The sequence below is a fragment of the Lissotriton vulgaris genome, unplaced genomic scaffold (assembly GCF_964263255.1).
Source record: "Lissotriton vulgaris unplaced genomic scaffold, aLisVul1.2 SCAFFOLD_462, whole genome shotgun sequence".
NCBI lineage: Eukaryota > Metazoa > Chordata > Amphibia > Caudata > Salamandridae > Lissotriton > Lissotriton vulgaris.
This window is the reverse complement of record NW_028255543.1, coordinates 1,000,370-1,014,115: the sequence shown is the minus strand read 5'-3', so window position 1 is coordinate 1,014,115 and position 13,746 is coordinate 1,000,370.

Below are 13,746 nucleotides of genomic sequence, written 5' to 3'. Positions count from 1 at the left end.
AAATAGCAGTTTGGGCGTAGGTTGAGGGGAAAGTGGAATTAGGCCCTGTTTCTGAGGTGCATTTTTGCCATTGGCTTACATAGGCGGCCTGCAAGGCAGCTGTATTGCGTGTTTTTGGGAAGCTGTTTAGGGGTGTTCTAGATTTCTGGGAGTGGGTGTAGGGGTCTGGGAGCACTGCTGGGAAGTTCTAATTTTGTGTCAAAATAGCAGTTTGGGCGTAAGTTGAGGAGAAAGGGGAATAAGGCCCTGTTTCTGAGGTGCATTTTTGCCATTGGCTTACATTGGCGGCCTGCAAGTTACCTGTATTGCGTGTTTTGATAAGCTATCTAGGGGTGTTCTAGATTTTGGGAGTGGGTTTAGGGGGCTGAAAGCACTGCTGGGAAGGTCTAATTTTGTCTCAAAATAGCAGTTTGGGCGTAGGCTGAGGGGAAAGGGGAATTAGGCCCTGTTTCTGAGGTGCATTTTTGCTTTTGGCTTACATTGGCGGCCTGCAAGGTAGCTGTATTGCGTGTTTTTAAGAAGCTATTTGGGGGTGTTCTAGATTGTTGGGAGTGGGTTTAGGGGCCTGGGAGCACTGCTGGGAAGGTCTAATTGTGTGTCAATATAGCCGTTTGGTCGTAGGTTGAGGGAAAAGGGGAATTAGGGCCTGTTTCTGAGGTGCTTTTTTGCCTTTAGCTTACATTGGCGGCCTGCAAGGTAGCTGTATTGCGTGTTTTTGGGAAGCTATTTGGGGGTGTTCTAGATTGTTGGGAGTTGGTTTAGGGGTCTGGGAGCACTGCTGGGAAGGTCTAATTTTGTGGCAAAATAGCAGTTTGGTCGTAGGTTGAGGGGAGAGGGGAATTAGCCCCTGTTTCTGAGGTGCATTTTTGTCATTGGCTTACATTGGTGGCGTGCAAGGTAGCTGTATTGCGTGTTTTTGGGAAGCTATTTAGGGGTGTTCTAGATTTCTGGGAGTGGGATTAGGGGTCTGGGGGCACTGCTGGGAAGGTCTAATTGTGTGTCAAAATAGCAATTTGGGCGTAAGTTGAGGGGAAAGGGGAATTAGGCCCTGTTTCTGAGGTGCATTTTTGCCATTGGCTTACATTGGCGGCCTGCAAGGTAGCTGTATTGCGTGTTTTTGAGAAGCTATTTGGGGGCGTTCTAGATTGTTGGGAGTGGGTTTAGGGGTCTGGGAGCACTGCTGGGAAGGTCTAATGTTGTGCCTAAATAGCAGTTTGGGCGTAGGTTGAGGGGAAAGGGGAATTAGGCCCTGTTTCTGAGGTGCATTTTTGCCATTGGCTTACATAGGCGGCCTGCAAGGCAGCTGTATTGCGTGTTTTGGGAAGCTGTTTGGGAGTGTTCTAGATTTTTTGAGTGGGTTTAGGGGTCTGGGAGTACTGCTGGGAAGGTCTAATCTTGTCTCAAAATAGCAGTTTGATTGAAGGTTGAGGGGAAAAGGGAATTAGTCCCTGTTTCTGAGGTGCATTTTGACCATTAGCTTACATTGGCGGCCTGCAAAGTAGCTGTATTGCTTGTTTTTGAGAAGCTATTTGGGGGTGTTCTAGATTGTTGGGAGTGGGTTTAGGGGTCTGGGAGAACTGCTGGGAAGGTCTAATTCTGTGTCAAAATAGCAGTTTGGGCGTAGGTTGAGGGGAAAGTGGAATTAGGCCCTGTTTCTGAGGTGCATTTTTGCCATTGGCTTACATAGGCGGCCTGCAAGGCAGCTGTATTGCGTGTTTTTGGGAAGCTGTTTAGGGGTGTTCTAGATTTCTGGGAGTGGGTGTAGGGGTCTGGGAGCACTGCTGGGAAGTTCTAATTTTGTGTCAAAATAGCAGTTTGGGCATAAGTTGAGGAGAAAGGGGAATAAGGCCCTGTTTCTGAGGTGCATTTTTGCCATTGGCTTACATTGGCGGCCTGCAAGTTACCTGTATTGCGTGTTTTTTATAAGCTATCTAGGGGTGTTCTAGATTTTGGGAGTGGGTTTAGGGGGCTGAAAGCACTGCTGGGAAGGTCTAATTTTGTCTCAAAATAGCAGTTTGGGCGTAGGCTGAGGGGAAAGGGGAATTAGGCCCTGTTTCTGAGGTGCATTTTTGCTTTTGGCTTACATTGGCGGCCTGCAAGGTAGCTGTATTGCGTGTTTTTAAGAAGCTATTTGGGGGTGTTCTAGATTGTTGGGAGTGGGTTTAAGGGCCTGGGAGCACTGCTGGGAAGGTCTAATTGTGTGTCAAAATAGCAGTTTGGTCGTAGGTTGAGGGAAAAGGGGAATTAGGGCCTGTTTCTGAGGTGCTTTTTTGCCTTTAGCTTACATTGGCGGCCTGCAAGGTAGCTGTATTGCGTGTTATTGGGAAGCTATTTGGGGGTGTTCTAGATTGTTGGGAGTTGGTTTAGGGGTCTGGGAGCACTGCTGGGAAGGTCTAATTTTGTGTCAAAATAGCAGTTTGGTCGTAGGTTGAGGGGAGAGGGGAATTAGCCCCTGTTTCTGAGGTGCATTCTTGTCATTGGCTTACATTGGTGGCGTGCAAGGTAGCTGTATTGCGTGTTTTTGGGAAGCTATTTAGGGGTGTTCTAGATTTCTGGGAGTGGGTTTAGGGGTCTGGGGGTACTGCTGGGAAGGTCTAATTGTGTGTCAAAATAGCAATTTGGGAGTAAGTTGAGGGAAAGGGGAATTAGGCCCTGTTTCTGAGGTGCATTTTTGCCATTGGCTTACATTGGCGGCCTGCAAGGTAGCTGTATTGCGTGTTTTTGAGAAGCTATTTGGGGGAGTTCTAGATTGTTGGGAGTGGGTTTAGGGGTCTGGGAGCACTGCTGGGAAGGTCTAATGTTGTGCCTAAATAGCAGTTTGGGCGTAGGTTGAGGGGAAAGGGGAATTAGACCCTGTTTCTGAGGTGCATTTTGACCATTGGCTTACATTGTCGGCCTGCAAGGCAGCTGTATTGCGTGTTTTGGCAAGCTGTTTGGGAGTGTTCTAGATTTTTTGAGTGGGTTTAGGGGTCTGGGAGTACTGCTGGGAAGGTCTAATCGTGTCTCAAAATAGCAGTTTGATTCAAGGTTGAGGGGAAAGTGGAATTAGGCCCTGTTTCTGAGGTGCATTTTTGCCATTGGCTTACATTGGCGGCCTGCAAGGTAGCTGCATTGCATGTTTTTGGGAAGCTATTTGTGGGTGTTCTAGATTTCTGGGAGAGGGTTTAGGGGTCTGGGAGCACTGCTGGGAAGGTCTAATTTTGTGTCAAAATAGCAGTTTGGGCGTAGGTTGAGGGGAAAGGGGAATTAGGCCTTGTTTCTGAGGTGCATTTTTGCCATTGGCTTACATTGACGGCTTGCAAGGTAGCAGTATTGCGTGTTTTTGGTGGGCAATTTGGGGGTGTTCTAGATTGTTGGGAGTGGGTTTAGGGGCCTGGGAGCACTGCTGGGAAGGTCTAATTATGTCTCAAAATAGCAGTTCGGGCGTAGGTTGAGGGGAAAGGAGAATTAGGCCCTGATTCTGAGGTGCATTTTTGCCATTGGCTTATATTGGCGGCCTGCAAGGTAGCTGTATTGCGTGTTTTTGGAAGCTATTTGGGGTTGTTCTAGATTTTTGGGAGTGGGTTTAGGGGTCTGGGAGAACTGCTGGGAAGGTCTAATGTTGTGCCTAAATAGCAGTTTGGTCATAGGTTGAGGGGAAAGGGGAATTAGTCCCTGTTTCTGAGGTGTATTTTTGCCATTGGCTTACAATGGCGGCCTGCAAGACAGCTGTATTGCGTGTTTTGGGAAGCTGTTTGGGGGTGTTCTAGATTTTTGGGAGTGGGTTTAGGGGTCTGGGAGCACTGCTGGGAAGGTCTAATTTTGTCTCAAAATAGCAGTTTGGTTGTAGGTTGAGGGGAAAAGGGAATTAGTCCCTGTTTCTGAGGTGCATTTCCGCCATTGGATACATTGGCGGCCTGCAAGGTAGCAGTATTGCGTGTTTTTGGGAAGCTATTTAGGGGTGTTCTAGATGTCTGGGAGAGGGTTTAGGGGTGTGAGAGCACTGCTGGGAAGGTCTAATTTTGTGTCAAAATAGCAGTTTGGGCGTAGGTTAAGGGGAAAGGGGAATTAGGCCCTGTTTCTGAGGTGCATTTTTGCAATTGGCTTACATAGGCGGCCTGCAAGGCAGCTGTATTGCGTGTTTTGGGAAGCTGTTTGGCAGTGTTCTAGATTTTTTGAGTGGGTTTAGGGGTCTGGGAGTACAGCTGGGAAGGTCTAATCTTGTCTCAAAATAGCAGTTTGATTGAAGGTTGAGGGGAAAAGGGAATTAGTCCCTGTTTCTGAGGTGCATTTTGACCATTGGCTTACATTGGCGGCCTGCAAAGTAGCTGTATTGCTTGTTTTTGAGAAGCTATTTGGGGGTGTTCTAGATTGTTGGGAGTGGGTTTAGGGGTCTGGGAGAACTGCTGGGAAGGTCTAATTTTGTGTCAAAATAGCAGTTTGGGCGTAGGTTGAGGGGAAAGTGGAATTAGGCCCTGTTTCTGAGGTGCATTTTTGCCATTGGCTTACATAGGCGGCCTGCAAGGCAGCTGTATTGCGTGTTTTTGGGAAGCTGTTTAGGGGTGTTCTAGATTTCTGGGAGTGGGTGTAGGGGTCTGGGAGCACTGCTGGGAAGGTCTAATTTTGTGTCAAAATAGCAGTTTGGGCGTAAGTTGAGGAGAAAGGGGAATAAGGCCCTGTTTCTGAGGTGCATTTTTGCCATTGGCTTACATTGGCGGCCTGCAAGTTACCTGTATTGCGTGTTTTGATAAGCTATCTAGGGGTGTTCTAGATTTTGGGAGTGGGTTTAGGGGGCTGAAAGCACTGCTGGGAAGGTCTAATTTTGTCTCAAAATAGCAGTTTGGGCGTAGGCTGAGGGGAAAGGGGAATTAGGCCCTGTTTCTGAGGTGCATTTTTGCTTTTGGCTTACATTGGCGGCCTGCAAGGTAGCTGTATTGCGTGTTTTTAAGAAGATATTTGGGGGTGTTCTAGATTGTTGGGAGTGGGTTTAGGGGCCTGGGAGCACTGCTGGGAAGGTCTAATTGTGTGTCAAAATAGCAGTTTGGTCGTAGGTTGAGGGAAAAGGGGAATAAGGGCCTGTTTCTGAGGTGCTTTTTTGCCTTTAGCTTACATTGGCGGACTGCAAGGTAGCTGTATTGCGTGTTTTTGGGAAGCTATTTGGGGGTGTTCTAGATTGTTGGGAGTTGGTTTAGGGGTCTGGGAGCACTGCTGGGAAGGTCTAATTTTGTGTCAAAATAGCAGTTTGGTCGTAGGTTGAGGGGAGAGGGGAATTAGACTCTGTTTCTGAGGTGCATTTTTGTCATTGGCTTACATTGGTGGCGTGCAAGGTAGCTGTATTGCGTGTTTTTGGGAAGCTATTTAGGGGTGTTCTAGATTTCTGGGAGTGGGATTAGGGGTCTGGGGGCACTGCTGGGAAGGTCTAATTGTGTGTCAAAATAGCAATTTGGTCGTAAGTTGAGGGGAAAGGGGAATTAGGCCCTGTTTCTGAGGTGCATTTTTGCCATTGGCTTACATTGGCGGCCTGCAAGGTAGCTGTATTGCGTGTTTTTGAGAAGCTATTTGGGGGCGTTCTAGATTGTTGGGAGTGGGTTTAGGGGTCTGGGAGCACTGCTGGGAAGGTCTAATGTTGTGCCTAAATAGCAGTTTGGGCGTAGGTTGAGGGGAAAGGGGAATTAGGCCCTGTTTCTGAGGTGCATTTTTGCCATTGGCTTACATAGGCGGCCTGCAAGGCAGCTGTATTGCGTGTTTTGGGAAGCTGTTTGGGAGTGTTCTAGATTTTTTGAGTGGGTTTAGGGGTCTGGGAGTACTGCTGGGAAGGTCTAATCTTGTCTCAAAATAGCAGTTTGATTGAAGGTTGAGGGGGAAAAGGGAATTAGTCCCTGTTTCTGAGGTGCATTTTGACCATTAGCTTACATTGGCGGCCTGCAAAGTAGCTGTATTGCTTGTTTTTGAGAAGCTATTTGGGGGTGTTCTAGATTGTTGGGAGTGGGTTTAGGGGTCTGGGAGAACTGCTGGGAAGGTCTAATTCTGTGTCAAAATAGCAGTTTGGGCGTAGGTTGAGGGGAAAGTGGAATTAGGCCCTGTTTCTGAGGTGCATTTTTGCCATTGGCTTACATAGGCGGCCTGCAAGGCAGCTGTATTGCGTGTTTTTGGGAAGCTGTTTAGGGGTGTTCTAGATTTCTGGGAGTGGGTGTAGGGGTCTGGGAGCACTGCTGGGAAGTTCTAATTTTGTGTCAAAATAGCAGTTTGGGCATTAGTTGAGGAGAAAGGGGAATAAGGCCCTGTTTCTGAGGTGCATTTTTGCCATTGGCTTACATTGGCGGCCTGCAAGTTACCTGTATTGCGTGTTTTGATAAGCTATCTAGGGGTGTTCTAGATTTTGGGAGTGGGTTTAGGGGGCTGAAAGCACTGCTGGGAAGGTCTAATTTTGTCTCAAAATAGCAGTTTGGGCGTAGGCTGAGGGGAAAGGGGAATTAGGGCCTGTTTCTGAGGTGCTTTTTTGCCTTTAGCTTACATTGGCGGCCTGCAAGGTAGCTGTATTGCGTGTTTTTGGGAAGCTATTTGGGGGTGTTCTAGATTGTTGGGAGTTGGTTTAGGGGTCTGGGAGCACTGCTGGGAAGGTCTAATTTTGTGTCAAAATAGCAGTTTGGTCGTAGGTTGAGGGGAGAGGGGAATTAGCCCCTGTTTCTGAGGTGCATTCTTGTCATTGGCTTACATTGGTGGCGTGCAAGGTAGCTGTATTGCGTGTTTTTGGGAAGCTATTTAGGGGTGTTCTAGATTTCTGGGAGTGGGTTTAGGGGTCTGGGGGTACTGCTGGGAAGGTCTAATTGTGTGTCAAAATAGCAATTTGGGCGTAAGTTGAGGGAAAGGGGAATTAGGCCCTGTTTCTGAGGTGCATTTTTGCCATTGGCTTACATTGGCGGCCTGCAAGGTAGCTGTATTGCGTGTTTTTGAGAAGCTATTTGGGGGAGTTCTAGATTGTTGGGAGTGGGTTTAGGGGTCTGGGAGCACTGCTGGGAAGGTCTAATGTTGTGCCTAAATAGCAGTTTGGGCGTAGGTTGAGGGGAAAGGGGAATTAGACCCTGTTTCTGAGGTGCATTTTGACCATTGGCTTACATTGTCGGCCTGCAAGGCAGCTGTATTGCGTGTTTTGGCAAGCTGTTTGGGAGTGTTCTAGATTTTTTGAGTGGGTTTAGGGGTCTGGGAGTACTGCTGGGAAGGTCTAATCTTGTCTCAAAATAGCAGTTTGATTCAAGGTTGAGGGGAAAGTGGAATTAGGCCCTGTTTCTGAGGTGCATTTTTGCCATTGGCTTACATTGGCGGCCTGCAAGGTAGCTGCATTGCATGTTTTTGGGAAGCTATTTGTGGGTGTTCTAGATTTCTGGGAGAGGGTTTAGGGGTCTGGGAGCACTGCTGGGAAGGTCTAATTTTGTGTCAAAATAGCAGTTTGGGCGTAGGTTGAGGGGAAAGGGGAATTAGGCCTTGTTTCTGAGGTGCATTTTTGCCATTGGCTTACATTGACGGCTTGCAAGGTAGCAGTATTGCGTGTTTTTGGTGGGCAATTTGGGGGTGTTCTAGATTGTTAGGAGTGGGTTTAGGGGCCTGGGAGCACTGCTGGGAAGGTCTAATTATGTCTCAAAATAGCAGTTCGGGCGTAGGTTGAGGGGAAAGGAGAATTAGGCCCTGATTCTGAGGTGCATTTTTGCCATTGGCTTATATTGGCGGCCTGCAAGGTAGCTGTATTGCGTGTTTTTGGAAGCTATTTGGGGTTGTTCTAGATTTTTGGGAGTGGGTTTAGGGGTCTGGGAGAACTGCTGGGAAGGTCTAATGTTGTGCCTAAATAGCAGTTTGGTCATAGGTTGAGGGGAAAGGGGAATTAGTCCCTGTTTCTGAGGTGTATTTTTGCCATTGGCTTACAATGGCGGCCTGCAAGACAGCTGTATTGTGTGTTTTGGGAAGCTGTTTGGGGGTGTTCTAGATTTTTGGGAGTGGGTTTAGGGGTCTGGGAGCACTGCTGGGAAGGTCTAATTTTGTCTCAAAATAGCAGTTTGGTTGTAGGTTGAGGGGAAAAGGGAATTAGTCCCTGTTTCTGAGGTGCATTTCCGCCATTGGATACATTGGCGGCCTGCAAGGTAGCAGTATTGCGTGTTTTTGGGAAGCTATTTAGGGGTGTTCTAGATTTCTGGGAGAGGGTTTAGGGGTGTGAGAGCACTGCTGGGAAGATCTCATTTTGTGTCAAACTAGCAGTTTGGGCGTAGGTTGCCGGGAAAGGGGAATTAGGCCTTGTTTCTGAGGTGCATTTTTTCCATTGGCTTACATTGGCGGCCTGCAAGGTAGCTGTATTGCGTGTTTTTGGTGGGCAATTTGGGGGTGTTCTAGATTGTTGGGAGTGGGTTTAGGGGCCTGGGAGCACTGCTGGGAAGGTCTAATTTTGTGTCAAAATAGCAGTTTGGGCCTAGGTTGAGGGGAAAGGGGAATTAGGCCTTGTTTCTGAGGTGCATTGTTGCCATTGGCTTACATTGGCGGCCTGCAAGGTAGCAGTATTGCGTGTTTTTGGTGAGCAATTTGGGGGTGTTCTAGATTGTTGGGAGTGGGTTTAGGGGTCTGGGAGCACTGCTGGGAAGGTCTAATTTCGTGTCAAAATAGCAGTTTGGTCGTAGGTTGAGAGGAAAGGGGAATTAGGCCCTGTTTCTTTGCCATTGGATACATTGGCGGCCTACAAGGTAGCTGTATTGTGTGTTTTTGGGAAGCTATTTGGGGGTGTTCTAGATTTTTGGGAGTGGGTTTAGGGGTCTGGGAGCACTGCTGGGAACGTCTAATTTTGTGTCAAAATAGCAGTTTGGGCGTAGGTTAAGGGGAAAGGGGAATTAGGCCCTGTGTCTGAGGTGCATTTTTGCCATTGGCTTACATAGGCGGCCTGCAAGGCAGCTGTATTGTGTGTTTTGGGAAGCTGTTTGGGGGTGTTCTAGATTTTTGGAGTGGGTTTAGGGGTCTGGGAGTACTGCTGGGAAGGTCTAATCTTGTCTCAAAATAGCAGTTTGATTGAAGGTTGAGGGGAAAAGGGAATAAGTCCCTGTTTCTGAGGTGCATTTTGACCATTGGCTTACATTGGCGGCCTGCAAAGTAGCTGTATTGCGTGTTTTTGGGAAGCTATTTAGGGGTGTTCTAGATTGTTGGGAGTGGGTTTAGGGGTCTGAGAGCACTGCTGGGAAGGTCTAATTTTGTGACAAAATAGCAGTTTGGGCGTAGGTTGAGGGGAAAGGGGAATTAAGCCCTGTTTCTGAGGTGCATTTTTGCCTTTGGCTTACATAGGCGGCCTGCAAGGCAGCTGTATTGCGTGTTTTGGGAAGCTATTTGGGGGTGTTCTAGATTTTTGGAGTGGGTTTAGGGGTCTGGGAGTACTGCTGGGAATGTCTAATCTTGTCTCAAAATAGCAGTTTGATTGAAGGTTGAGGGGAAAAGGGAATTAGTCCCTGTTTCTGAGGTGCATTTTGACCATTGGCTTACATTGGCGGCCTGCAAAGTAGCTGTATTGCGTGTTTTTGGGAAGCTATTTAGGGGTGTTATAGATTTCTGGGAGTGGGTTTAGGGGTCTGGGGGCACTGCTGGGAAGGTCTAATTTTGTGTCAAAATAGCAATTTGGGCGTAAGTTGAGGGGAAAGGGGAATTAGGCCCTGTTTCTGAGGTGCATTTTTGCCATTGGCTTACATTGGCGGCCTGCAAGGTACCTGTATTGCGTGTTTTTGAGAAGCTATTTGGGGGTGTTCTAGATTGTTGGGAGTGGGTTTAGGGGTCTGAGAGCACTGCTGGGAAGGTCTAATTTTGTGACAAAATAGCAGTTTGGGCGTAGGTTGAGGGGAAAGGGGAATTAAGCCCTGTTTCTGAGGTGCATTTTTGCCATTGGCTTACATAGGCGGCCTGCAAGGCAGCTGTATTGCGTGTTTTGGGAAGCTGTTTGGGGGTGTTCTAGATTTTTGGAGTGGGTTTAGGGGTCTGGGAGTACTGCTGGGAAGGTCTAATCTTGTCTCAAAATAGCAGTTTGATTGAAGGTTGAGGGGAAAAGGGAATTAGTCCCTGTTTCTGAGGTGCATTCTGACCATTGGCTTACATTGGCAGCCTGCAAAGTAGCTGTATTGCGTGTTTTTGTGAAGCTATTTAGGGGTGTTCTAGATTTCTGAGAGTGGGTTTAGGGGTCTGGGGGCACTACTGGGAAGGTCTAATTTTGTGTCAAAATAGCAATTTGGGCGTAAGTTGAGGGGAAAGGGGAAGTAGGCCTTGTTTCTGAGGTGCATTTTTTCCATTGGCTTACATTGGCGGCCTGCAAGGTATCAGTATTGCGTGTTTTTGGTGAGCAATTTGGGGGTGTTCTAGATTGTTGGGAGTGGGTTTAGGGGTCTGGGAGCACTGCTGGGAAGGTCTAATTTCGTGTCAAAATAGCAGTTTGGTCGTAGGTTGAGAGGAAAGGGGAATTAGGCCCTGTTTCTTTGCCATTGGATACATTGGCGGCCTACAAGGTAGCTGTATTGCGTGTTTTTGGGAAGCTATTTGGGGGTGTTCTAAATTTTTGGGAGTGGGTTTAGGGGTCTGGGAGCACTGCTGGGAAGGTCTAATTTTGTGTCAAAATAGCAGTTTGGGCGTAGGTTAAGGGGAAAGGGGAATTAGGCCCTGTTTCTGAGGTGCATTTTTGCCATTGGCTTACATGGGCGGCCTGCAAGGCAGCTGTATTGCGTGTTTTGGGAAGCTGTTTGGGGGTGTTCTAGATTTTTGGAGTGGGTTTAGGGGTCTGGGAGTACTGCTGGGAAGGTCTAATCTTGTCTCAAAATAGCAGTTTGATTGAAGGTTGAGGGGAAAAGGGAATTAGTCCCTGTTTCTGAGGTGCATTTTGACCATTGGCTTACATTGGCGGCCTGCAAAGTAGCTGTATTGCGTGTTTTTGGGAAGCTATTTAGGGGTGTTCTAGATTTCTGAGAGTGGGTTTAGGGGTCTGGGGGCACTGCTGGGAAGGTCTAATTTTGTGTCAAAATAGCAGTTTGGGCGTAAGTTGAGGAGAAAGGGGAATTAGGCCCTGTTTCTGAGGTGCATTTTTGTCATTGGCTTACATTGGCGGCCTGCAAGGTACCTGTATTGCGTGTTTTTGAGAAGCTATTTTGGGGTGTTCTAGATTGTTGGGAGTGGGTTTAGGGGTCTGAGAGCACTGCTGGGAAGGTCTAATTTTGTGACAAAATAGCAGTTTGGGCGTAGGTTGAGGGGAAAGGGGAATTAAGCCCTGTTTCTGAGGTGCATTTTTGCCATTGGCTTACATTGGCGGCCTGCAGGGTAGCAGTATTTCGTATTTTTGGTGGGCAATTTGGGGGTGTTCTAGATTGTTGGGAGTGGGTTTAGGGGCCTGGGAGCACTGCTGGGAAGGTCTAATTTTGTCTCAAAATAGCAGTTTGGGTGTAGGTTGAGAGGAAAGGGGAATTAGGCCCTGTTTCTGAGGTGCATTTTTGCCAGTGGCTTACATTGGCGGCCTGCAAGGTAGCTGTATTGCGTGTTTTTGAGTAGCTATTTTTGGGTGTTCTAGATTGTTGGGAGTGGGTTTAGGGGCCTAGGAGCACTGCTGGGAAGTTCTAATTTTGTGTCAAAATAGCAGTTTGGTCGTAGGTTGAGGGGAAAGGGGAATTAGGGCCTGTTTATGAGGTGCTTTTTGCCATTGGCTTACATTGGCGGCCTGCAAGGTAGCTGTATTGCGTGTTTTTGGGAAGCTATTTGGGGGTGTTCTAGATTTTTGGGAGTGGGTTTAGGGGTCTGGGAGCACTGCTGGGAAGGTGTAATTTTGTGTCAAAATAGCACTTTGGTCGTAGGTTGAGGGGAAAGGGGAATTAGGGCCTGTTTCTGAGGTGCTTTTTTGCCATTTGCTTACATTGGTGGCGTGCAAGGTAGCTGTATTGCATGTTTTTGGGAAGCTATTTGTGGGTGTTCTACATTTCTGGGAGTGGGTTTAGAGGTTTGGGAGCACTGCTGGGAAGGTCTAATTTTGTGTCAAAATAGTAATTTTGGCGTACATTGAGGGGAAAGGGGAATTAGGCCCTGTTTCTGAGGTGCATTTTTGCCATTGGCTTACATTGGCGCCCTACAAGGTAGCAGTATTGCGTGTTTTTGGGAAGCTATTTAGGGGTGTTCTTGATTTTTGGGAGTGGGTTTAGGGGTCTGGTAGCACTGCTGAGAAGGTCTAATTTTGTGTCAAAATAGCTGTTCGGGCGTAGGTTGAGGGGAAAGGGGAATTAGGCCTTGTTTCTGAGGTGCATTTTTGCCATTGGCTTACATTGGCGGCTTGCAAGGTAGCAGTATTGCGTATTTTTGGTGGGCAATTTGGGGGTGTTCTAGATTGTTGGGAGTGGGTTTAGGGGCCTGGGACCACTGCTGGGAAGGTCTAATTTTGTCTCAAAATAGCAGTTTGGGTGTAGGTTGAGAGGAAAGGGGAATTAGGCCCTGTTTCTGAGGTGCATTTTTGCCATTGGCTTACATTGGCGGCCTGCAAGGTAGCTGTATTGCGTGTTTTTGAGTAGCTATTTTTGGGTGTTCTAGATTGTTGGGAGTGGGTTTAGGGGCCTAGGAGCACTGCTGGGAAGGTCTAATTTTGTGTCAAAATAGCAGTTTGGTCGTAGGTTGAGGGGAAAGGGGAATTAGGGCCTGTTTATGAGGTGCTTTTTGCCATTGGCTTACATTGGCGGCCTGCAAGTTAGCTGTATTGCGTGTTTTTGAGAAGCTATTTGGGGGTGTTCTAGATTTTTGGGAGTTGGTTTAGGGGTCTGGGAGAGCTGCTGGGAAGGTCTAATGTTGTGCCTAAATAGCAGTTTGGTCGTAGGTTGAGGGGAAAGGGGAATTAGCCACTGTTTCTGAGGTGCATTTTTGCCATTGGCTTACATTGGTGGCCTGCAAGGTAGCTGTATTGCGTGTTTTTGGGAAGCTATTTGGGTGTGTTCTAGATTTTTGGGAGTGGGTTTAGGGGTCTGGGAGCACTGCTGGGAAGGTCTAATTTTGTGTCAAAATAGCACTTTGGTCGTAGGTTGAGGGGAAAGGGGAATTAGGGCCTGTTTCTGAGGTGCTTTTTTGCCATTGGCTTACATTGGTGGCGTGCAAGGTAGCTGTATTGCATGTTATTGGGAAGCTATTTAGGGGTGTTCTAGATTTCTGGGAGTGGGTTTAGGGGTCTGGGAGCACTGCTGGGAAGGTCTAATTTTGTGTCAAAATAGCAATTTGGGCGTAAATTGAGGGGAAAGGGGAATAAGGCCCTGTTTCTGAGGTGCATTTTTGCCATTGGCTTACATTGGCGCCCTACAAGGTAGCAGTATTGCGTGTTTTTGGGAAGCTATTTAGGGGTGTTCTTGATTTTTGGGAGTGGGTTTAGGGGTCTGGTAGCACTGCTGGGAAGGTCTAATTTTGTGTCAAAATAGCTGTTTGGGCGTAGGTTGAGGGGAAAGGGGAATTAGGCCTTGTTTCTGAGGTGCATTTTTGCCATTGGCTTACATTGGCGGCCTGCAAGGTAGCAGTATTGCGTATTTTTGGTGGGCAATTTGGGGGTGTTTTTTTTTTTTTTTTATTATTTTTTTTTAATCCTCATATTGCGATATCGGTGTGATTTCGGAGTATCAGGTGTCTGCCTCTAGTTTCTATCCGGTACTGCCCCTCGGTCTCTCTTGTTTGGGGAGTTTCATCATCCTCTTGATGATCTTTAGAGGAGTTTCCTTTGCCCGTTACATACCATTACCTCTGATTTTGGAGCTG